Below are 25,926 nucleotides of genomic sequence, written 5' to 3'. Positions count from 1 at the left end.
CACTACTTGATTACCAGCTCCTGGTATTTTCCACTCCATTAATATATTCATCACCTCTTTCCTTATTCCATTAGGTCTCTGACACTCTTCAGACCATATTAAATTATAATGGATTTGATTTCTTATTTACTAATTACATCCCGGTAAAATTTTTAAAACATGTTCAAAATAGCAACATACTATATTCTTTGTTTCTTTTCTTTAAGAGCATAAGAATTAGGAACAGTAGTTTGCAATACAAACCTCAAGCCTATTTCATCATTTAATACAATTGTGATTAATCACATCTCAGTTTTAACTCTGTTTCTTTAATGCTTAATCTCTACAACCCTCTCACCCATTATTAATTAAAAATCTGTCTATCTCCTCCTTAAATTTATTCAATGTTCCAGTGTCCATCACACTGTGGGGTAATGAATTCCGCAGATTCATGACCCTTTGAGAGAAGTCATTCCTCCTCATTCCTGTTTTAAATCTGCCACCCCTTAGCCTAAAACTATGATCTCTTGTTCTAGATTACCCCACAAGGCAGACATTTGCTCCATGTCTACTTTGTCAATCAGATCTCCTCTTATTCTTATAAACTTCAGTGAGTATAGGCCTAAAGTGTTCAATCTCTCCTCATAAGACAAGTCTTTCATCTCTGGAACTAATCTAGTGAAGCATTTTTACACATTAAAGATCTAAGCATCCTAATTCCAGTATATCTAACAATTTCTTAGAGCTTACTCCTTTCTTTTTGAAACAGTCAGATAGCTGACTACTGCTATGCACCTACAGGTCATTCTGCTATAATGAGACAGTTGTGTTCCTCTGTAACCCTGTGCTATAGAAAATCATGCTGTACAAGACCGCGGTAGAAAATTGCTATACCCATTCAGTAGAAAGTTTGCATTGTCCAAACAGCATCCACAATTCATCAATGATGTTGTAGCCAATTTGTGTTAATAAAACACGCTTTATACTAGAAGGACCTGTATTTCAAATTGGAGATTTCTTCATTCCTCAACATCAGTTTTAAAACTGCAGTGCTAATCCTCATTTTTCATTCACATGTTTTTTGAATGAATGAATGATGATTTATTATTGTTTACAGTGAATAATACATTCAAATACAGTGAAAAGCTTCAATTATCGGCAAAATTTGATGCCATTTTGAGTAGTTTAAGGAAAAAAAGGACATAGCTGAAAGAGTGTCCACCTTCATTCCACCAGCTCTGCCCTGAACCCTCAGCTGGCTCACCATCACCTGTGGTGCCACCCCTCCTCCACCATCCCTCCGCTGTCTGCGCCAGTCTCATTAGAATTGCCATTCTTCAGGCACCATTTCTTCACCTCTTGGCCTGCCTCGCCATTGCCGCTGCCAATGCTGGACCCACAGTCGCCCTCCAACCAGGAGCACCTGGCTGCATTGTTGTCTCTCCAATAACCAGTGGACTCCATCTCCATGCTGACCACAGCCAGGAGCTGCAGTGCATCCTCACAGAATAACCAGGAGATCCCAACTCTGAGCCTACCACTGTATATTATCCAATCGGGATCTATTATCAGTGTTGAACTCAATGAGTATTGCTGCTGAATCCCATTTTAGAATTTCTTCCAGCATTTTTGGTGAGTGAAATCATCATAGGGAATTCTCCTATAATGCCCATATTTGCATTCCAGCAAAATCTCACTTAATTGAAATAGTGGGGCCTATGGGAAAAGTGGGGTTAGGAGCAGACAAGCAAAAGAATACTCACTATCACTCAAAAATCACCCAAAAGCATAACACAAATTGTAGCAAGCTTGAGTGAATGTTGAATTCGTATTTATTAATGAAACAATAGTAAATTTAACACAGCCCATTTAAAAAAAACATAAGAAAGCTGTCCTCTGTACAGTACCTCTCACAGAAAGCTGCCCTGTTGGCAGCTGACATCATGCATGAGCAGAACAGCACGAAGACCACGTGGACATCAGCGCATGTACAGAATGGAGCATGCAAATCGATCCCCTCTGGAATTGCACTCTTGCCAACAGAGGTAAGCATTGTCAAAAATACCGTTCCCTAATTCTTCGGCGACATTATAGCCAACTTGTGCTGCTGACGTGCTTGTTATCTCAGAACTACCTGTACCTGCTGACTCAGCAACAGCAAGTATTGCCACCTACCACCTGATGAAGGAGCAGCGCTCCAAAAGCTAGTGCTTCCATGGTGACCAATCACAGAATATATTCAAATGAGACTGACAAGAAAACACAAAAGGAAAGAAAAATGGAAGCAAAATTTTATGTATATGAATGGAAGTTTTGAAAGGTCTTGTCATAAATACGTATAGAAAGATTAAATACTTTTTCCCACCAATATTGTTTAGAGATACTCAACCCCAGTGAGGCATCACTCCCATTTTCACTTGAAAATTTCCTACTAAACCGAAAAAGTAATAATTTTTTTCCTTTGATCATTTTTGCACATTCAAAATGTGCTTTTCTCCATCCCTCCCCTGAAATGAGTAGACAGGCTCACTCATTGACTTTTCACTGTCTTTGACTACTTTGAGACTGCTAAAATAGTTTATGGCCTCCTTCCAACCCTGGTGGCCTGAAGACTTCCACAAACTAAAAAGTGCCATTTTACTCAAAATAGATCTTCTGAACTGCACTTGCTAATGGCCCCGGTTCTGTTTCAGTAGGTCATAAAAGTACAATAATTATTTCCCCAGGTATCTTACTCACTCATTTAACTTAAGGCATATGCTTTCTTGGAAAGATTGTCTTTAGCTCCCTGTTCCAGTAACTTTCTGATCTTTTCTTAAAAGAGTAAAATTACACCTGCACAGCACTGAAAACCAAAAACCCATTTACTCCTTTAGAATCAAAGAGTCAACACTATAATCATAAATTATAAACCTGTATCTCAGCAAGAGAGCATCAAATGAATGTGAAATGTCAGGTAGACGCTAATACTTCATACAACACTGAGATTTGCAAACCTGATCAAAATGACTCAGGATGATGATCCAAGAGTTAAACCCTTAAAGATAAGTTTCAGGCAATATGATGGAATGTTACTCATTGAAGAGGACATATAAAGCTGAGAGCCCATACATTGAGAAGAACGAAGGTCTGGAATTTTAAATAGTAGACATTGTGCAAAATCACTCATCTCAGCTGAAGCAAGTCGAAAGTTTGAATCATAGCTGAAATGAGTGATTTTGCTCACTGTCTCAATGTCCACACTGACTCTCTGAAGAGTAATCCTCCAAGACCCATTCCCCTACCCTATTACAGCTGCAAATGTGTTGCTGGTCAAAGCACAGCAGGTTAGGCAGCATCTCAGGAATAGAGAATTCGACGTTTCGAGCATAAGCCCTTTCCTGATGAAGGGCTTATGCTCGAAACGTCGAATTCTCTATTCCTGAGATGCTGCCTAACCTGCTGTGCTTTGACCAGCAACACATTTGCAGCTGTGATCTCCAGCATCTGCAGACCTCATTTTTTACCCCTACCCTATTACTCTACATTTGCCCCTTATTATTGCACTTAACCTACACATCCCTGAACACTATGAGCAATTTAGCATGACCAATTCACCTGGCCAGCATATCTTTGGATTCTGGGAGAAAACCAGAGCACCCGGAAGAAACCGACACAGATGTTATGGGGAGAATGTGCAAACTCCACATAGACAGTCACCCAAAGCTGGAATCGTGCCTGGGTCCTTGACGCTGTGAGGCAGCAGTGCCAGCCACTGAGCCACCATACTGGTAACTCGCCATGAGCCAGGAGACAATTGCAGTGTTTCATAGGGCTCCCGGGCACTGTCTTCCAGACAGATGTTCAAAGATAGCAAAGATGTTTTTACAGAACCTGGATGCCCTCCTTGTGAATTTCATCTCAAAGTAGAGATAGGACCAACACAGCATGAGTTACACATGAACATAGTAACAAGAATAATAGGATACTCAGCTCCTTGATGCTGCTCTGCCATTCAATAAGATCATAGCAGATCATTTAACCTCATCTCTCCATCCCCAATAACCTTTCATCCCCTTGGTAATCAAGAAGCTTTTCTTCCAAGTCTAGCCTGAAAGACAAAACAGGAAAGCTGAAAACAAGGTGAGTAATCTTAAAAAAAGACAGCTCCTACAAATGTGAATAGCAGGATATCAGCAGAGAAAAAAATTTCAAAACTGAAAGTGTGCAAAGGTCAAAAGGAGCCTTATTAAGGTTTTAAGAGACCTTACTACCACATATAAACCATTAAAGAAATTTTGCCCTAACTTGCCAATGCAAAGGTATTTAGTACCTGGTAAGTGTAGAGCTGTACTGGCAAGTGTAGCTGGATGAAAACAGCAGTTTTCTGACTAAATCTGTAATGCCATTTAAGAGACATGGTTGGATGCACATCCTGCTTGATATTTCCACTGCTCCAGAAAACTATCACTGCAGATAGTGTAAAGTAATCAGTGATTTTCCTGGAGTGGAAACTATTGTGAATTACCGCAAGTCTATGGATATAGAGGTATGAATGAAGAAACCATTTCAGACCAAGATCAGAAACTAGTGTGACTGCTGTACAGAGCTCACCATATGAACCTGAAGGTGAACAAGAAGAAGATGCAATTGAAAATGCCTGAAGTCCAGAATTTAGATTGTGTGCTGACAGCAAAAGTGTTGTAGCTGGATCCTGACAAGATGAAAATAGCAACAGAGATGCTACAACCAATAGAGAGTCATACAGCACAGAAACGGACCCTTCGATACAACCAGTCCATGCCGACCATAATCCCAAACTAAGCTATCCCACCTGTCTGCTTTTATCCCATATCCCTCCAAACATTTCTTATTCATGTACTTTTAGAAATGTCTTTTAAACGTTGTAACTGTACCCACATCTACCACTTGCTTACATGAACCACCACCATGTAAATAAAATTGCCCCGTGTCTTTTTTAAATCTTTCTCCTCTCACCTTTAAATTAATGCCCCAGTCTTGAAATCTCCCACCCTAGGGAAAATAACCTGATCTATATTCTTCATTATTTTATAAACCTCTGAAGGGTCATCCCTTAACTTCCTATGCTCCAGTTAAAAATCCCAACCCATCCAGCCTCTCCTTGTAACTCAAACCCTCCACGTCCTGGTGAATCTCTCTGAACCCTCTCCAATTTAATATTTGTTGTTACAAGGAGACCAGAAGGGACACTACTCCAGATGAGGCTGTACAGTAGATGTGAAACTGTGAAACTTATGCAGTGACTTGTTGAGTTTGTGAACAATTTAGCAAAGGTCTTGTTTAACTTGATATTAGCATGTTAACCTCTATAAAAGTTCACTGCTAAGAATGTGCAGTGGGTACAAAATGAGAACCAAATTTCACTAAAATCAAACAACTAATGATAACTCTAGTACTGAGATACTATGACATCAAAGATTCCCTTGTAGCCTGATGCCAACAAGACAAGACCTGGAGCAACCCTTATGCAGGAAGACCCAGCTGTATTTGCAAAAGGTTGTTAATGCAAAATGAATGATGTTAATCTCAGATAGAAAAATAATTCTTGACTATTGTCTTTATGAACTTTTTAATCAGTATCTGTTTGGGAGAGACATAGAACATAGAACATAGAAAGATACAGCGCAGTACAGGCCCTTCAGCCCTCGATGTTGCGCCGACCAAAGTGTACCTAACCTACACTAGCCCAATAACCTCCATATGCTTATCCAATGCCCGCTTAAATGACCATAAAGAGGGAGAGTTCACCACTGCTACTGGCAGGGCATTCCATGAACTCACAACCCGCTGAGTAAAGAATCTACCCCTAACATCTGTCCTATACCTACCACCCCTTAATTTAAAGCTGTGTCCCCTAGTAACAGCTGACTCCATTAACAGAAAAAAGGTTCTCAGTGTCTACCCTATCTAAACCCCTAATCATCTTGTACACCTCTATCAAATCTCCCCTAAACCTTCTTTTCTCCAATGAGAACAGCCCCAAGTGCCTCAGCCTTTCCTCATACGATCTTCCTACCATGCCAGGCAACATCCTGGTAAACCTCCTCTGCACTCGTTCCAATGCCTCCACATCCTTCCTATAGTATGGCGACCAAAACTGCACACAATACTCCAGATGAGGCCGCACCAGAGTCTTATACAACTGCAACATGACCTCAGGACTCTGGAACTCAATTCCTCTACCAATAAAGCCCAGTACACCATATGCCTTCTTCATAGCACTATTTACCTGGGTGGCAACTTTCAGAGATCTGTGTACATGGGACACCAAGATCCCTCTGCTCATCCACACTACCAAGTAGTCTACCATTAGCCCAGTAATCCATCTTCTTGTTACTCCTACCAAAGTGAATGACTTCACACTTAGCTACATTGAACTCCATTTGCCACCTTTCTGCCCAGCTCTGCAACTTATCTATATCCCGCTGTAACCTGCCACATCCTTCTTCGCTGTCCACAACTCCACCGACTTTCATGTCATCCGCAAACTTGCTCACCCAGCTTTCAAGCCCCGCCTCTAGATCATTTATAAAGATGACAAACAGATCCTTGTGGAACACCGCTAGTAACTGCACTCCAAGATGAACCTATTCCATCAACTACTACCCTCTGTCTCCTTCCAGCCAGCCAATTCCTAATCCAAACCTCTATTGCACCCTCAATGCCATACCTCCGTAGTTTTTGCATTAGTCTACCATGGGGTACCTTATCGAACGCCTTGCTAAAATCCATATACACCACATCTACTGCTTTACCCTCATCCACCTCCTTAGTCACCTTCTCAAAGAACTCAATAAGGTTTGTGAGGCACGACCTGCCCTTCACAAAACCATGCTGACTATCCTTGATCACATTATTCCTATCCAGATGTTCATAAATTCTATCCCTTACAATTCTCTCTAAGACTTTGCCCACAACAGAAGTGAGATTCACTGGCCTATAGTTACTCGGGCTATCCCTACTCCCCTTCTTGAACAAGGGGACCACATTCGCTATCCTCCAGTCTTCTGGCACTATTCCCGTAGACAATGACGACATAAAAATCAAGGCCAATGGCTCTGCTATCTCCTCCCTAGCTTCCCAGAGGATCCTAGGATAAATGCCATCAGGCCCAGGGGACTTATCTATTTTCATCCTTTCCAGTATTCCCCAGACCTCTTCCCTACATACCTCAAGGCCATCCATTCTAATCACTTGTGACTCAATATTCACATCAGCAATAGTGTCCTGTTCCTGAGTGAATACTGATGAAAAGTATTGATTTAGTGTCTCTCCAATCCCCTCCGCCTCCACGCACAACTTCCCACTACTATCCTTGACTGGACCGATACCTACCCTAGTCATCCTTTTATTCCTGACATACCTATAGAAAGCCTTTGGGTTTTCCCTAATCCTACCAACTAAAGACTTTTCATGTCCCCTTCTTGCTGCTCTTAGCTCTCTCTTTGGATCCTTCCTGGCTACCATATAACTCTCAATCGCCCCAACTGAACCTTCACGCCTCATCTTTACATAGGCCGCCCTCTTCCCTTTCACAAGGGATTCCAATTCCTTATTAAACCACGGCTCCCTCACAAGACCCTTTACTCCCTGCCTGACTGGTACATACTTATCAAGGACACCCAATAGCTGCTCCTTGAATAATCTCCACATAACATTTGTGTTCTTCCCTTGAAGCCTATTTTTCCAATCCACGCATCCTAAGTCATGCCTCACCGCATCATAATTTCCCTGCCCCCAGCTATAACTCTTGCCCTGCAGTGCACACTTATCCCTCTCCATCACTAAAGTAAAAGTCACTGAGTTGTGGTCACTGTCCCCGAAGTGCTCACCTACGTCCAAGTCTAACACCTGGCCTGGTTCATTACCTAGAACCAAATCCAGTATAGCCTCACCTCTTGTTGGCCTGTCTACATATTGTGTCAGGAAACCCTCCTGCACACATTGGACAAACACCGACCCATCCAATGAACTCGAGCTATAGCTTTCCCAGTCAATATCTGGGAAGTTAAAGTCCCCCATAACAACCACCCTGCTACTTTCACTCTTCTCCTGAATCATCCTCGCAATACTTTCCTCTACTTCTCTCGGACTATTGGGAGGCCTGTAGAAAACTCCTAACAGGGTGACCTCACCTTTCCTATTTCTAACCTCAGCCCAAACTACCTCATATGGCAAGTCTTCCTCCATCGTCCTTTCCACCGCTGTAATACTATCCTTGACAAGCAATGCCACACCACCCCTCTTTTACCCCCATCTCTGACCCTGCTAAAACATTTAAACCCTGGAACCTGCAACAGCCATTCCTGTCCCTGTTCTACCCACGTCTCTGTAATGGCCACAACATCGAAGTCCCAGGTACCAACCCACGCTGCAAGTTCACCTACCTTATTTCTTATACTTCTGGCATTGAAGTATACACACTTCAAGCCACCTTTCTGTTTACAGGCACCCTCCTTCGAGATCGATGCCTTGTTCCTAACCTCCCTACACTCAAGGTCCTGTACCATAAAGCTACAGTCCAGGTTCCCATGCCCCTGCAGAGTTAGTTTAAACCCTCCCAAAGAGCACTAGCAAACCTCTCCCCAAGGATACTGGTGCCCCTCAGGTTCAGGTGTAGACCATCCTGTTTATAGAGGTCCCACCTTCCCCAGAAAGAACCCCAGTTGTCCAGAAACCGGAATCCCTCCCTCCTGCACCATCCCTGTAGCCACGCATTTAACTGTTCTCTCTCCCTATTCCTCGACTCTCTATCACGTGGCACGGGTAACAAACCAGAGACAACAACTCTGTTCGTTCTAGCTCTGAGCTTCCAACCTAGCTCCCTGAAAGCCTGCCTAACATCCTCACCCCTCTTCCTACCTATGTCGTTGGTGCCAATGTGGACCACGATCTGGGGCTGCTCCCCCTCCCCCTTAAGGACCCGGAAAACACGATCAGAGACATCACGTACCCTTGCACCTGGGAGGCAACATACCAATCGTGAGTCTCTGTCACCCCCGCAAAACCGCCTATCTGTGTCCCTCACTATTGAGTCCCCAAGAACTATCGCTCTACCTTTCTCCACCCTTCCCTTTTGAGCAACGGGGACAGGCTCCGTGCCAGAGGCCTGAACCTCGATGCTTACCCCTGGTAAGTCATCCCCCCCCACAGGTATCCAAAACGGTATACTTGTTCTTGAGGGGAATGACCGCAGGGGGTCCCTGCACTGGTTGCTTCCTCCCACTCCCCCTCACTGTCACCCATCTCTCTATAACCTTCGGAGTAACTACTTCCCTAAAGCTCTGATCTATGACCATCTCTGCCTCCCAAATGATCCGGAGTTCATCCAACTCCAGCTCCAGTTCCCTAACACGGTCTTGGAGGAGCTGGAGATGGGTGCACTTCTTGCAAGTGTAATCAGCAGGGACGCTAATGGCTTCCCTCACCTCATACATGTTGCAAGAGGAACATTGCACTGCCTTCACTGCCATCCTTCTAAAAGGTAAACTTTAAAAACTGGATCTAAAGAAAGAAACAAGCAAAATGCAGCACTTACCTGCTTACCACAACGGGTCTTATTATTAGGTTAGAGGAGGAGGGCGGGCGGGAGGCTCTACCCCTGTAGTGCCTCGGGTTCCTCACCTGCGCGCTTCTTTAAGAAAAAAACCCTTCCCAGGTAACCTAGCGCGACACCAGCTTCCGGGTCCGCTAGGCGCTCTAAAAAACTTTAAATTTTAACTGTTAAAAAGCACTAACTGGACTATACCCGCGACTTCAAAAAACACCACCAGACAGCCGTTACCTGCTCCGCCGAGAGAGTCTAAGTACTAGTGAAGTCTGACCATAAACCACTCAAAGCATTTTTCTCAAAAAGATTATTTTCTTTGTTGACCATGGATATTGAGTAACTTGGAAGTGCAATTTGTTAGTTTTTGAAAAGGGTTGTTTGGAGAAAGCACAGTGTATGTGTGACTAGCATGTGCAAGACACAGTGTACTGGCTGGCTGTAGTCATGTGACCTCAACCTCTGCCGTTACTTACTTTCATTTAACTTTGTAGCAGCCCTCAAACACATTTACTTGAAACCACTATTGATCAGCTTGTAACATTGTACCTAGATGTACTTTTGGACTTCATGGTGGCTAAGCTCTGCATATCTCTCCCTCCAGGCCTCCTTGGTCTGACAGAAGGGTTTCTTGCTCTGCAGGAACAAGCAGCACACTTCATTTAAATGTAGCCTGAAGGAGAACCTGATTTACAACTTCCTGTTCTTTCCTATTGACCTGCTATTGCTCTGGTGTAATGACGTACTGGAGCATTGTGCTGGAAATCACAGCCCACTATTCCCAGAGTCCTATCAAATATCAAGATTTAATACAACTGTCATGAATGCCAACTTTCCTTTGACCGACTGCTACCCAGGATAACAACAAACCACTTCAAGTTTTCTTCAGTAACAATAAAATGAACTATTTATTGTAATGTTCAGAATTTTAACAAGAGCAGTTAAAAAAATGGGATTTCTAATTTATGTGACTTCACCTTTACTCCTTATAAAACTTCCCAAACACAGCCTCACAAAGGAAAACGGATAAAATACAAATATTCTGAGTGGAGGAAAAAATAGCCAGTTCTGAATCGCCAATAGATAATCACAAACCATAATGGATTGGTTCCACAATCCTTTTCCTTCTTTGGCAATGTCTCAACATTGCCTCACAGTAATGATCAATCTTTAGTTCCCTGGTCACTTTGCTGGGCCAGGGTCTTTCTGGTTTTCATTAGGTTATACAACTACTTCTATTAGCATTTTGAAATATATTTTTTATTCTGCTGTTTCAGTAGAAAATTGGGGATAGCAATTTGACAGAGAAAGGAAAGAGACAAAAGATTGATACAACTAACTTCAGGAGGTCCCTTTTCTACTTCTCTCTGTGACTCCCCTTACCAAACCTGTAATAAACTAAAACCTGACCAATCAGATTACCCTGAACAAACCATATATTGTCATGCCTATTTGTCTGGGCATAATGTTCCCAGAAGTAACATTGTTTCACATGCTCCAGTTAGCTGCACTTCTACATCCTTGTTTGGTCCCTTTTTCTAAGTCATGTCTGGTTTTGTTATTTTCAGTCCATAGGCAACAAAAAATAATGAGATCTCTTTCGCTGGGAGATGGGTTCTCACAGTGGCTGGCATGGCAATGTGCGAGACTCAATAGCAAACTTCAAAAAGATCTCTCTCCTATTCAAAAATGTATCAACGTTTGTGCTGTGATAATCTAATGCGGAGACCACATCTTGCCTGCCTGCTCCCTACGTTTGATTTTCTGGGCCCTGTACCTCCATCGTGTTAATCAGCCAACCGCTACAATGTTGTTTTCAATGGCAACTAAATCTAAACGATGACGCTGTACAATGCTGGATTCACAGACAGGAGCCACAGATACAAATTCCACCTTGGAATTTTAGATCCTGGTGTTTTAACATACAATGTACAACTGTACTAATATCTAATAAGTGCCAGCAAGCCAGATTCAATGCATAGAAGATACATAAACTTGCACTTTAGTGAGTGCAAAACTTCGAGATTTGTCCTCTCCTCATTTTTTTTTCATAATTTAAATTAACATTAAGGGTACAAATCTGAGCAAGGAAAATCAAAAATGAACTAACTCCCCTTTTGGCAGCTGCTGCTTCAGAGAAGCAGAAAAGGAATTGATTTTTTTTTAAAGTGGGTTAGTTGCGTTGTGTGCTTCAACTTAATAGGAGTCAATTTTTGAACAACACAAACATGACATATTCTATTAACGGTTAACAATGTAAGAGGAAGCATCAAATCAAATTCCATACAGTGGCTGTTATTTATAAACAACATTATATTCCCACAATAAATTCAAATTGTAATATGTACAGCAGAGCAACAATGGTGACATCACACTGCTGGATCTATCCCCTTGTGATCAATTGGCAACCACTGAATGGTTCAAATAATTGGACTTATATGTTTTGCTCAATCACTGGTGTGACTGGGTAGCATTGACCACCAGTATGGTCAGATGTGTAATTGTAACTGTACATGACTGTTTCTGGTTCTCAGAATTTCAAAACATCTCTGCTCATATCTAGATTGTCTTATCATCCAGACAGGTCATACATTTAGCCCACGTGAATACATGGAGAAAAACAGTCGTGCCCAGTGCATACATTACCTAGTCACTCAAAATGTTGGATTTTGTTTCATATTCAGATGAATATATACACAACATAAGCAATGTAATAGCAAAATACATCAAAGGACAGAATCCTACAGGGGTCTGAATGACATGGCCAATGACAAGATGTGTGGTAGAATCGGGTGACATATGAAGAAAGGCCCATTTCAATGTCAGGATCAACTTGTGCAATCTTTTATGCTTTTTACAAGCATTGTAGTGAAACACTAGCAAGACAGTGGCAAGCTGCTAATTGGTTGGGATTATTGACTGTTAAACGCTTTGTTACAGCCTAACTCGCTTCATCAATATTTAGTTTGCCAACCTCCCAAATTCCAAACAAGGTCAACATCAGAAAGACTCGACAAGGAAGCCAGAGCATGTAGTTTCCTTGCTACAGTATTGCAATGATAGTCGAAGTGCAGGAGTGTCATGTCGTTGGATTGGAGATGAAGCTGGCAGATGTCAGATGCCAGTGCCCAGGGACATAAAGCCCATTTGGCAGATTTAGCTTATCACTTTCTTTGAACGACTTCAATGTTGGATACGGATGCTCCGTGAATATTGGCCACATTGACATTGTTTTGTATACATTGACATTGACATTTGACATCTAAGAACTCTCACAGCTCATCTCTAATCCACTGACAAGACACTTAGAGTCATAGAGATATACAGCATGGAAACAGACCCTTTGGTCCAACCCATCCATTCCAACCAGATATCCCAACCCAATCTATCCCACTTGCCAGCACCCAGCCCATACCCCTCCAAACCCTTCCTATTCATATACCCATCCAAATGCCTCTTAAATGTTGCAATTGTTCCAGCTTCCACCACATCCTATAGCAACTCATTCCATACATGTACCACCCTCTGCATGAAAAAGTTGCCTCTTAGGTCTCTTTTATATCTTTCCCCTCTCACCCTAAACCTATGCCCTCTAGTTCTGGACTCCCTGACCCCAGGGAAAAGACTTTGCCTATTTATCCTATCCATGCCCCTCATGATTTTGTAAACCTCTATAAAGGTCACCCCTCAGCCTCCGACGCTTCAGGAAAAACAGCCTCAGCCTGTTCAGCCTCTCCCTACAGCTCAAATCCCCCAACATCTTTGTAAATCTTTTCTGAACCCTTCAAGTTTCACAACATCTTTCTGATAGGAAGGAGACCAGAATTGCACGCAATATTCCAACAGTGGCCTAACCAATGTCCTGTACAGCCATAACATGACCTCCCAACTCCTGTACTCAATACTCTGACCAATAAAAGAAAGCATACCAAAAGCCACCTTCACTATCCTATCTACCTACGACTCCACTTTCAAGGAGCTATCAACCTGTACTCCAAGGTCTCTTTGTTCAGCAACACGCCCTAGGACCTTACCATTAAGTGTATAAGTCCTGCTAACATTTGCTTTTCCCAAAATGCAGCACCTCGCATTTATCTGAATTAAACTCCATCTGCCACTTCTCAGCCCATTGGCCCATCTGGTCCAGATCCTATTGTAATCTGATGTAACCCTCTTCGCTGTCCACTACACCTCCAATTTTGGTGTCATCTGCAAACTTACTCGCATCCAAATCATTTATGTAAATGACAAAAAGTAGTGGACCCAGCACCGATCCTTGTGGCACTCCACTGGTCACAGGCCTCCAGTCTGAAAAACAACCCTCCACCATCACCCTCTGTCTTCTACCTTTGAGCCAGTTCTGTATCCAAATGGCTAGTTCTCCCTGTATTCCATGAGATCTAACCTTGCTAATCAGTCTCCCATGGGGAACCTTGTTGAACGCCTTACTGAAGTCCATATAGATCACATCTACTGCTCTGCCCTCATCAATCTTCTTTGTTACTTCTTGAAAAAACTCAATCAAGTTTGGTGAGACATGATTTCCCACGCACAAAACCATGTTGACTATCCCTAATCAGTCCTTGCCTTTCCAAATACATGTACATCCTGTCCCTCAGGATTCTCTCCAACAACTTACCCACCACCGAGGTCAGGCTCACCGGTCTATAGTTCCCTGGCTTGTCTTTACCACCCTTCTTAAACAGTGGCACCACGTTGCCAACCTCCAGTCTTCCGGCACCTCACCTGTAACTATCGATGATACAAATATCTCAGCAAGAGGCCCAGCAACCACTTCTGTAGCTTCCCACAGAGTTCTCAGGTACACCTGATCATGTCCTGGGGATTTATCCACTTTTAACTGTTTCAAGACATCCAGCACTTCCTCCTCTGTAATCTGGATATTTTGCAAGATGTCACCATCTATTTCCATACAGTTTATATCTTCCATATCCTTTTCCACAATAAATACTGATGCAAAATATTAATTTAGTATCTCCCCCATTTTCTGTGGCTCCACACAAAGGCCGCCTTGCTGATCTTTGAGGGGCCCTATTCTCTCCCTAGTTACCCTTTTGTTCTTAATATATTTGTAAAACCCCTTTGGATTCTCCTTAATTCTATTTGCCAAAGCTATCTCATGTCCCTGTTTTGCCCTCCTGATCTCCCTCGTAAGTATATTCCTTCTTTCTTTATACTCTTCTAAGGATTCACTCAATCTATCCTGTCTATACCTGACATATGCTTCCTTCTTTTTCTTAACCAAAACCTCAATTTCTTTAGTCATCCAGCATTCCCTATACCTACCAGCCTTCCCTTTCACCCTGACAGGAATATACTTTCTCTGGATTCTTGTTATCTCATTTCTGAAGGCTTCCCATTTTCCAGCCTTTCCTTTACCTGCGAGCATCTGCCTCCAATCAGCTTTCAAAGGTTCTTGCCTAATACCGTCAAAATTGGCCTTTCTCCAACTTAGAACTTCAACTTTTAGATCTGGTCTATCCTTTTCCATCACTGTTTTAAAACGAATAGAATTATGGTTGCTGGCCCCATAGTGCTCCCCCACTGACACCTCACTCACCTGCCCTGCCTTATTTCCCAAGAGTAGGTCAAGTTTTTCACCTTCTCTAGTAGGTACATCCACATACTGAATCTGAAAATTGTCTTGTACACACTTAACAAATTCCTTTCCATCTAAACCCTTAACACGATGGCAGTCCCAGTCGATATTTGGAAAGTTAAAATCCCCTACCATAACTACCCTATTATTCTTACAGATAGCTGAGATCTCCTTATAAGTTTCTCAATTTTCCTCTGACTATTGGGGGGTCTATAATACAATCCCAATAGTGTGATCATCCCTTTCTTATTTCTCAGTTCCACCCAAATAACTTCCCTGGATATGTTTCCAGGAATATCCTCCCTCAGCACAGCTGTAATGCTGTCCCTTATAAAAAATGCCTCTCATTCCTCCCTTTCTATCCTTCCTGTAGCATTTGTGTCCTGGAACATTAAGCTGCCAGTCGTGCCCATCCCTGAGCCATGTTTCTGTGATTGCTATAATATCTCATTTCCATCTTCCGAACCATGCCCTGAGTTTATCTGCCTTCCCTGTTAGGCCCCTTGCATTGAAATAAATGCAGTTTAATTTATTAGTGCTACCTTGTCCCTGCCTGCCCTGACTTTTTGACTCACTTCTGTTCTCAGCTGTACCCGTCACAGATCGATCTTTTTCCTCGCTATCTCCCTAGGTCCCACCCTCCCATCTTACTAGTTTAAATCCTCCCAAGCGGTTCTGACAAATTTCCATTCTGACTGCAGCAATGACACAGTCCTCAGGAGCACGCACTCAGTTCGTGAACTAAACAGAATGTGTCTCTGGGCTGTGTGCTTGCTATAATAGAGATCAGGGAGAAACTGAGGACTGCAGATGCTGACACGGTCCTGTCCCCTTTAGTCCAAGAACTCCCCACCTCTGTTCGGGACACCACCCATGCCCTCCACATCCTCCATGATTTTCGCTTCCCCTGTTCCCAACACCTTATCCTCACCATGGACATCCAGTCCCTGTACACCTCCATCCCCCAACACGAAGGACTCAAAGCCCTCTGCTTCTTCCTTTCCCGCCGTACCAACCAATACCCTTCCACTGACACCTTCCTTCAACTGACTGAACTGGTCCTCACCCTGAATAACTTCTCTTTCCAATCCTCCCACTTCCTCCAAACCAAAGGAATAGCCATGGGCACCCGCATGGGCCCCAGCTATGCCTGCCTCTTCGTAGGATATGTGGAACAGTCCATCTTCCGCAGCTACACTGGCACCACCCCACCTTTTCCTCCGCTACATCGATGACAGAATCGGCGCTGCCTCGTGCTCCCATGAGGAGGTTGAACAGTTCATCCATTTTACCAACACCTTCCACCCCGACCTCAAATTTACCTGGACCATCTCAGATTCCTCCCTCCCCTTCCTAGACCTCTCCGTTTCTATCTCGGGCGACCGAATCAACACAGACATTTACTATAAACCGACCGACTCCCACAGCTACCTAGACTACACCTCCTCCCACCCTGCCCCCTGTAAAAACGCCATCCCATATTCCCAATTCCTTCGTCTCCGCCGCACCTGCTCCCAGGAGGACCAGTTCCAATACCGAACAACCCAGATGGCCTCTTTCTTCAAAGACCGCAATGTCCCCCCAGACATGGTCGATGATGCTCTCCACTGCATCTCCTCCACTTCCCGCTCCTCCGCCCTTGAGCCCCGCCCCTCCAACCGCCACCAGGACAGAACCCCACTGGCCCTCACCTACCACCCCACCAACCTCCACATACATCATATCATCCGTCGTCATTTCCGCCACCTCCAAACAGACCTCTCCACCAGGGATATATTTCCCTCCCCTCCCTTATCAGCATTCCGAAAAGACCACTCCCTCCGTGACCCCCTCGTCAGGTCCACACCCCCCACCAACCCAACCTCCATTCCTGGCACCTTCCCCTGCAACCGCAAGAAATGCAAAACCTGCGCCCACACCTCCCCCTTTACTTCCCTCCAAGGCCCCAAGGGATCCTTCGATATCCGCCACAAATTCACCTGCACCTCCACACACGTCATTTACTGCATCCGCTGCACTTGATGTGGCCTCCTCTGTATTGGGGAGACAGGCTGCCTACTTGTGGAACGTTTCAGATAACACCTCTGGGACACCCGGACCAACCAACCCAACCACCCCGTGGTTAAACACTTCAACTCCCCCTCCCATTCCACCAAGGACATCAGTTCATTGGACTCCTCCATTGCCAGACCATAGCAACATGACGGCTGGAGGACGAGGGCCTCATCTTCCGCCCAAGAACCCTCCAACCACCAGGGATGAACTCAGATTTCTCCAGTTTCCTCATTTCCCTTCCCCCCACTTTGTATCAGTCCCAACTCTTGAACTCAGCACCAGCTTCCTAACCTGCATCTTCTTCCTCATCTCTCCGCCCCCACCCTCACTCCGGCCTATCACCCTCACCTCATCACCCTCACCTTAACCTCCTTCCACCTATCGCATTTCCAACGCCTCTCCCCCAAGTCCCTCCTCCCTACCTTTGATCTTAGCCTGCTTGGCACACTTTCCTCATTCCTGAAGAAGGGCTCATGCCCGAAACATTGATTCTCCTGCTCCTTGGATGCTGCCTGACCTGCTGCGCTTTTCCAGCAACACATTTTCAGCTATAATAGAGGTCACTCATTCTGAACCAAATGGATGCTTCCAGCATCCCTGTCTTGCATTGCCTTGCCATGTCTTTTGAGCTTTGCCCCCTCAGCTAGAAAACCGGGAACCATGTTGTAGTTAGTCATAGAGTTATACAACATGGAAATAGACACTTCCGTCCAACTCATCCATGCTGATTATATCCCAACCCAATCCAGTCCCACCTGCCAGCACCTGGCGCATATCCCTCCAAACCCTTCGTATTCGTATACCCATCCAGATGCCTTTTAAATGTTGCAATTGTACTAGTCTCCACCACTTCCTCTGGCAGCTCATTCCATACCACCCTCTGAGTGAAAAAGTTGCCCTTAGGTCACATTTATATCTTTCCTCTCTCGCCCTAAACCTATGCTTTATAGTGACTCCCCCACCCCAGGGAAAAGACTTTGTCTATTTATCCTATCCATGCCCCTCATGAATTTATAAACCTCTATAAGGTCACCCCTCAGCCTCTGACATTCCAGGGAAAACAGCCATCGCCTATTTAACCTCTCCCTATAACTCTAATCCTCCAACCCTGGCAACATCCTTCTAATTCTTTTCTGAACCCTTTCAGGTTTCACAACATCCTTCCAATAGGAAGGAGGCCAGAATTGCATGCAATATTCCAAAAGTGGCCTCACCAATGTCCTGTAGCTCCCAACTCCTGTACTCAATACACTGACCAGTAAAGGAAAGCATACCAAATGCCGCCTTCACTATCCTATCTACTGCAACTCCACTTTCAAGGAGCTATGAACCTGCACTCTAAGGTCTCTTTGTTCTGCAACACTCCCTAGGACCTTACCATTAAGTGTATAAGTCTTGCTAACATTTGCTTTCCCAAAATGCAGCACTTCACATTTATCTGAATTAAACTCCATCTACCATTTCTCAGCCCATTGGCCCATCTGGTCCAGATCCTGTTGTAATTGGAGGTAACCCTCTTTGTTGTCTACTACATCTCCAATTTTGGTGTCATCTGCAAACTTACTAACTGTACCTCTTATGCTGACATCCAAATCATTTACGTAAATGACAGAAAGTAGTGGACCCAGCACCGATCCTTGTGGCACTCCACTGGTCACAGGCCTCCAGTCTGAAAAACAACACTCCACTACCACCCTCTGTCTTCTACCTTTGAGCCAGTTCTGTATCCAAATGGATAGTTCTCCCTGTATTCCATGAGATTTAACCTTGCTAACCAGTCTCCCATGGGGAACCTTGTCAAACGCCTTACTGAAGTCCATATAGATCACGTCCACCGCTCTGCCATCATCAATCATTTTTGATACGTTTTCAAGAAACTGAATCAGGTTTGTGAGACGTGATTTCCCATGCACAAAGCCTTGTTGACTATCCCTAAACAGACCTTGCCTTTCCAAATACATGTACATCCTGTCCCTTGGATTCCCTCCAACAACTTGCCCACCTCCGACCTCAGGCTCACCAGTCTATAGTTCCCTGGCTTGCTCTTACCACCCTTCTTAAACAGTGGTAACGTTCACCAACCTTCCAGTTTTCCGGCTATCGATGATACAAATATTTCAGCAAGGGGCCCAGCAATCACTTCCCTAACTTCCCACAAAGTTCTAGGGGATTTATCCACTTTTATGCATTTCAAGGCACCCAGCACTTCCTCCTCCCCTGTTATATGGACATTTTTCAAAATGTCACCGTCTATTTCCTACATTCTATATCTTCCATGTTCTTCTCCACACTAAACACTGATGCAAAATACTCGTTTAGTATCTCCTCCATCTCCTGTGGTTCCACACAAAGGCCATCTTGCTCATCATTGTGGGGCCCATTCTCTCCCTCGTTACCCTTTTGTCCTAATGTACTTGTAAAAACTCTTTGGATTCTCCTTAACTCTATTTGCCAAAGCTATCTCATGTCCCTTTTTTGCCCTCCTGATTTCCCTTTTAAATATATTCCTACTGCCTTTATACTCTAAGGAATCACTTGATCTATCCTGTCTATACTTGACACATGCTTCCTTATTTTTCTTAATCAAACCTTCAATTTCTTTAGTCATTCAGCATTCCCTATACCTCCCAGCTTTTCACCCTAACAGGAATACACTTTCTCTGGATTCTCGTTATCTCATTTCTGAAGGCTTGCCATTTTCCAACCATCCCTTTACTGGCAAACTTCTGTCCCCAATCAGTTTTTGAAAGTTCATGCCTAATACCATCAAAATTAGCCTTCCTCCAATTTTGAACTTCAACTTTTACATCCGGTCTATCCTTTTCCACCATTATTTAAAACTAATAGAATATGGTCACTGACCCCAAAGTGCTCTCCCACTGACACCTCAGTCACCTGGTCTGCTTGATTTCCCAAGAGTAGGTAAAGTTTTACACCTCTAGTAGACACATCCACATACTGAAGCGAGATAGCCTTTACTGGCAATCTCTGGTTCCAGTTCAGGGCTTACATGGGATATCAAAAATCAGGATCCTGTCCATGTAAGGGGTGAGGAGTCAAATGTCAAGCAAACTACTGTCTGTCTTGAATCTTTCTGCCCCATAACAGTCTGTTTTCCTCATGAAATGAGAGAGAGGTAGGCATTATGGGTGATGAAAGTGGTAGCACAGACCTTACTGTCGATGCAGGTAGAGAGGTGTCCCAGGCAAGTGAGTCGGTAGCATAGAGGACATGCAGGGCTGGTTGTGTCAGAGATTGACAGAGGCTGACAGTGAGTGGGGAAGATGCAGCAGGCAATATTGAAAGTGATGGAGCAAACATTCTGATGAGTATATGACAAAAGTTTGCACAAATATTTTCAGCAATACACAAGTTCTGGATTTTACCAAATGACAACTTAGAAAAATAGGAGCACAGAAAATAGAACCAGGAAAAGGCCATTTGGCCGATTGCTCTACCACTCAAAATGGCCATGGCTGATCCTCTATCTCAGTGCCATACAGCCACACTCCCTAAACTACCACGCACCTTTAACCTCTCAAAATCTATCCATTTCTTTTTTTAAACATATTCAGTAACATTCACAGCATTCTGTAGTCGAGAATTCCTCAGGTTCATCACCTTTTGAGAGAAGGATTAGAATTGATTAGAATTGATTAGACTTACAGTGTGGAAACAGGCCCTTCGGCCCAACAAGTCCACACCGACCCGCCGAAGCGAAACCCACCCATACCCCTACATTACCCCTTACCTAACACTACGGGCAATTTAGCATGGCCAATTCACCTGACCCGCACATCTTTGGACTGTGGGAGGAAACCGGAGCACCCGGAGGAAACCCACGCAGACACGGGGAGAACGTGCAAACTCCACACAGTCAGTCGCCTGAGTCGGGAATTGAACCTGGGTCTTCAGGCGCTGTGAGGCAGCAGTGCTAACCACTGTGCCACCGTGCCGCCCATGTGCGGTTAAGTGCAGGTTAAGTGGATTGGCAATGGTGGGTTGCCCTATTTCCGTGTTTTTGATGATTACGAAAGTGTCAATAGAAAAAACACACCGGATCATCAACGCCACACTCACAGGCATCCGATTCACGAGAGAAGTAGAAAAGGATAGCCAACTCCCATTCCTAGACGTGATAGTACAGAGAACACCGAACGGAGAATTCACCACAAGGGTACACAGGAAAACAACACACACAGACCAAGTCCTAAACTATGAAAGTAACCACCCCAACACACACAAACGAAGCTGCATCAGGACACTATTCAAAAGAGCTACAACACACTGCAGTACACCAGAACTGCGAAAAGAGGAAGAGGAACACCTATACAAGGTATTCGCCAAAAACGGATACCCGCGCAACTTTATCAACAGATGCCTAAGAGATAGACCACGGAACGAGGACATGCCACAACCAAAAGGACTAGCCACACTACCATACATCAGGAGCGTTTCAGAACTGACAGCCAGACTACTGCGACTCCTAGGACTCATAACGGCACACAAACCAACAGCCACGCTCAGACAACAACTTACTAGAACAAAGGAGCCAATACCCAACATGAGCAAAACTAATGTAGTTTATAAAATACCATGCAAGGACTGCACAAAACACTATATAGGACAAACAGGAAGACAGCTAACAATCCGCATACATGAACACCAACTAGCCACGAAACGACACGACCAGCTATCCCTAGTAGCCACACACTCAGACAACAAGCAACATGAATTCGACTGGGAAAACACTACTATCATAGGGCAAGCCAGACAGAGAACAGCCAGGGAATTCCTAGAGGCATGGCATTCATCCACAAACTCCATCAACAGACACATCGACCTGGACCCAATATACCAATCACTACAGCGGACAGCTGAAACTGACATCCGGAAGCGGCAAGGACAGACCACTATAAATACCGGAAGGAACATCAAAGAAGCGCTTCGCAGGAGGCTCCAGAGCACTGATGATGTCTCCTAACCATGGGACGGAACGTTTGCAACAAAAACTTCCAGCTCGGTGAACAGAACCACTACAACAAGCACCCGAGCTACAAATCTTCGCACAAACTTTGAATGGTAACCCCATGTCTGTGTTAAAGAACTAGATTTCTTCTGCTCACCCCCATGATCCTCACCCGATGAATCCATTTCAGTTAAATTTGGCATCAAGTGTGAGATCCAATGAAACTAATCAAACTTAATTTGGGAAGGGGGAAGTCTCCACATTAGACCATGGAGCAGAGTTCCACAACTGTCTCTTATGAGCCTTTGAAATGGCCTGACAATACATGAAAATCTCTCAGATCAAGACGAAAAACAGGAAGACAAACACACCAGGACCCAAATGTCTCAGCCAGCAGACTACGTGTAAATGCTGGTGAACCCTTAAAAACACAGTGCAGCGACCAGTCCAATGTATCCAAAAAGCTCAGCAATTTTGGGATGAAAGCAAAGGCTGTGTTATATTAACATGATAAAGCAGTTCTACTACCAAGAGGGGGACAAACTAGTAATGGAGTGAGATGTACATGTGGCCCACATTGAACACTCATTAATTGGCTGACCACTACCGTGGGTTTTGTTCACCCAGTTGGTTAAAGTATTCAAAATCAAAATTCTGATCCCAGCCACCTCTAATTGGCTGACTAAATAAAAACTGAAAAAATTGTAGATGCTGTAAATCACAAACAGAAACAGAAATTGCTGAAAAGCTCAGCAGGTCTGGAACAGCAGAATTGTTCTGAGAGCGGGCCACACAACCCAAAACGTTAACTCTGATTTCTCTTCACAGATGCTGCCAAACCTGCTGAGCCTTTCCAGAAATTTCTGTTTTTATTTCCAATCGGCTCACCTTCAGTTTTCACAGAGCACTGGGGGTTGGCTCCCAGGAAGCAGCTTGATAATGTAAATGCGATAATGAGGCTGTGAGAGTTCTATTGAACTGCCATTTCCAATGTAACTCTGGGGTTTCCCAAGTCTTGGGTAGTCCGGAGGGAAGTGCCTTTCTTGTTAGCTGCTGGATTCGCACCCCAACAACCAAGGCCTCTAATTGGACAAAGCCCCCCCCCCCCAAGCAAGTTGGTCGATAATGTTACGGAGTGTTTTGACTCGTAGAGCCATAACATTTACTCCAGTTTGTCAAAAGAGAAATTTTCTCAGGATTTTCTTTTTAAAAACAGACTGAAAGGGAGAGTTTGAGGAGGCTGATTGGAATTGTTAACAAAGGGATAATTTACAAGCAAACAGAGTATACAGTGTGGTATGAAGTCTTCTAATCTCCACCCTCCCCCTACACCAAGGCCTACACCCCTTCTCCCTCCCCCCCCCCCCAGGTTGAAGTTTGTACCTCGCTGGTTCTCCATTTCATCCTGCAGCATGTTGCATCCAAACAGGAACAGACATGCAGGCAGGGATGGGTCTAAATAGGTCTATCTACCTTCTTTATGGGCAGTAGTCTTACACATCCAGTTTCAAATCCTCGGTAAAATTCCCAAACTGAAACCAGAGTATGCTTCAAGCTCTAGGTGTTCCTGCTAAGCGAAAATGAACAATTTCCAGAGCCTGTTAACTGAAAGACTAATGCACCACACTGTTTGCTGGTAAACTATCCCCTTGTAAACAAATTCCCATCAACCTCCACAAGCTCTCTCTTTCAGACTGTCTTCAAAAAGAGATTTCTGGGAAAATTGCTCTTCTGACAAATCTGCTGTGCACGCTTGGCTCCAAGCATCAAAAGACTGTATAACATCAACATCCAAACCTCTTTTGGCCTTTTCATCTGTCCAGCATCTTTCTTAAATTGGGTAAAATATCTTTTGACTCTATCTTCAGTAACTTCAGGCACTGAGTGCACATTATTATTTAAATCAGAACCAGAACCACACTCCAAGCTATTTCACTCCAAGCAGTTATTTTGTCAAACTCATGTTCTCTAATTCTCTATTTCTTTGGAATCCAAGTTTTGTTTTGTAGTGATTGGAATGAGGTTGACCAAGTGGACCTCACTGATTGGGGCTGTTAACCTGGGCTGATCAGGGAGCCCTGGCTCACAGAAACAGGAGTGTCAGAGGTTCTCCTCACTTGAGGGACTGCTCTGAGCTCGCTGGTCAGAGTCTGTATGTGCACATGTAAATAAAGGGTGACTTGGTGATGGTATACCACCTTCATGGTGTTATTTCAGTTTTTAATTCCATCTCCCTTTCCTTTTCAAGTTTTCTTAACTCTATTCCCTTCTGTTTTTCTCTCTCCTCCATTTATATTATCCTGTGTCATTTTTCTAACTCAAATCTGTTCATTAATAAATGTATCATAGGTAATTCCAGCTGTGACACCCCAATTTCTAGTTTCCTTTCTTCTAATTCTAAAATCTGGATAATTACTAAAGGGATCCCACCCTTACAAAATCCTACTTTTACGTCTACCTGCAATTTATCTACTAACTCTCAGTTTAGTTTGAGTCAAAGATTTTAAATAATCCCCTGCTTTGTCTTCCATACCCATAAAACTCCTAAGATCCAGAACCATATTCCTATTTTGTGCAGGAAACATGACCGCAGTGTTGGAAAGACAAAGATCCTTTTTAAATCCAGTAAATTCAGAAATCCTGTGCAAGCCCCCATTGTTATGATCCCAGATGATGTTTAAATTAGATTCCCTACAGTATGGAAACAGGCTCTTCAGCCCAACAAGTCCACACCAACCTCCGAAGTGTAACCCATCCAGACCCATTCCCTGACCTGACATTTACCTCTGACTAATGCATCTAACACTATGGGCAAATTAGGCATGGCCAATTTAGCATGGCCAATGCACATCTTTGGATTGTGGGAGGAAACCCACACAAATATGGGGAGAATGTGCAGACTCCAAACAGACTGTCAACCTGAGGCCAGAATCAAACCTGGGTCCCTGGTGCTGTGAGGCAGCAGTGCTAACCACTGAACCATTGTGCCATCCTATCTTATTACATTACAAATCAGATCCTAGACTGAAATCTGTTTAAATAGATCATATTTTGTTTGGTTTTAATGAAGTGATCTTTAACTGAAACACAAACACTCAATGCTGCACATACAAGTTTAATAATAAGTTTATTACGCAAAAGAAATGCAGATAAAGTAAACAAACTCTATATATATATATATAATATATATATGAAGCACAAAGTTACAGAATTCAAAACACTGCTAAATTCAATCCCATGAACTACAAAAGCACACCTTTAGAGTGCTTGCACTGGAGTGAGTTCACTTCTCTTTCATATCTATAGGGCTCACTTCAGCTGAGGTTTCAACTCCTCCATTGATTTATCCTATAACTGAGCTTAGACATTCTCAGCTTCACGTAATTCTTCTAGGATTTTAATCAAATGCCTACAGTCTGGAATGTATAAACTACACTCCTTACACTGAGGTAATCTTTTTCTTAACAGTTCTAAACTATCTCCCTTCTTTAGAAGCAATTGCTATATAAATCCAGCTACAACCAAAACTTCTACATAACTGCCAAAGTGAAACCCCAAAACATTTGACATTATGGGTGTTCCCCCCTTCCCATCCCAAGTTAAAAAACCTTCCAGAATCTGTGAACTGAAAGCTTAATGCACTGTATTGTTTATTTTGTTTAATTGTCTCCCTATGGAAGCAAATGCCCAGGAGTCTTCCTGAACTTTCAGTCTCAGGCTGTTTCAAAAATATTG

The 25,926-nt window shown here is 43.6% G+C and overlaps 1 protein-coding gene across 1 annotated transcript in view; it reads left to right on the top strand.

The window, feature by feature from the left end:
• The window catches only part of LOC132816089 (tomoregulin-1-like), a 232,773-nt gene that overhangs the window by 140,789 nt on the left and 66,058 nt on the right, over window positions 1-25,926 (top strand). The gene's annotated exons all lie outside the window — the stretch shown is intronic.

This window comes from Hemiscyllium ocellatum, chromosome 5 (genome assembly GCF_020745735.1).
Source record: "Hemiscyllium ocellatum isolate sHemOce1 chromosome 5, sHemOce1.pat.X.cur, whole genome shotgun sequence".
Taxonomy (NCBI): domain Eukaryota; kingdom Metazoa; phylum Chordata; class Chondrichthyes; order Orectolobiformes; family Hemiscylliidae; genus Hemiscyllium; species Hemiscyllium ocellatum.
This window is presented reverse-complemented; position numbering and strand designations above follow the sequence as displayed.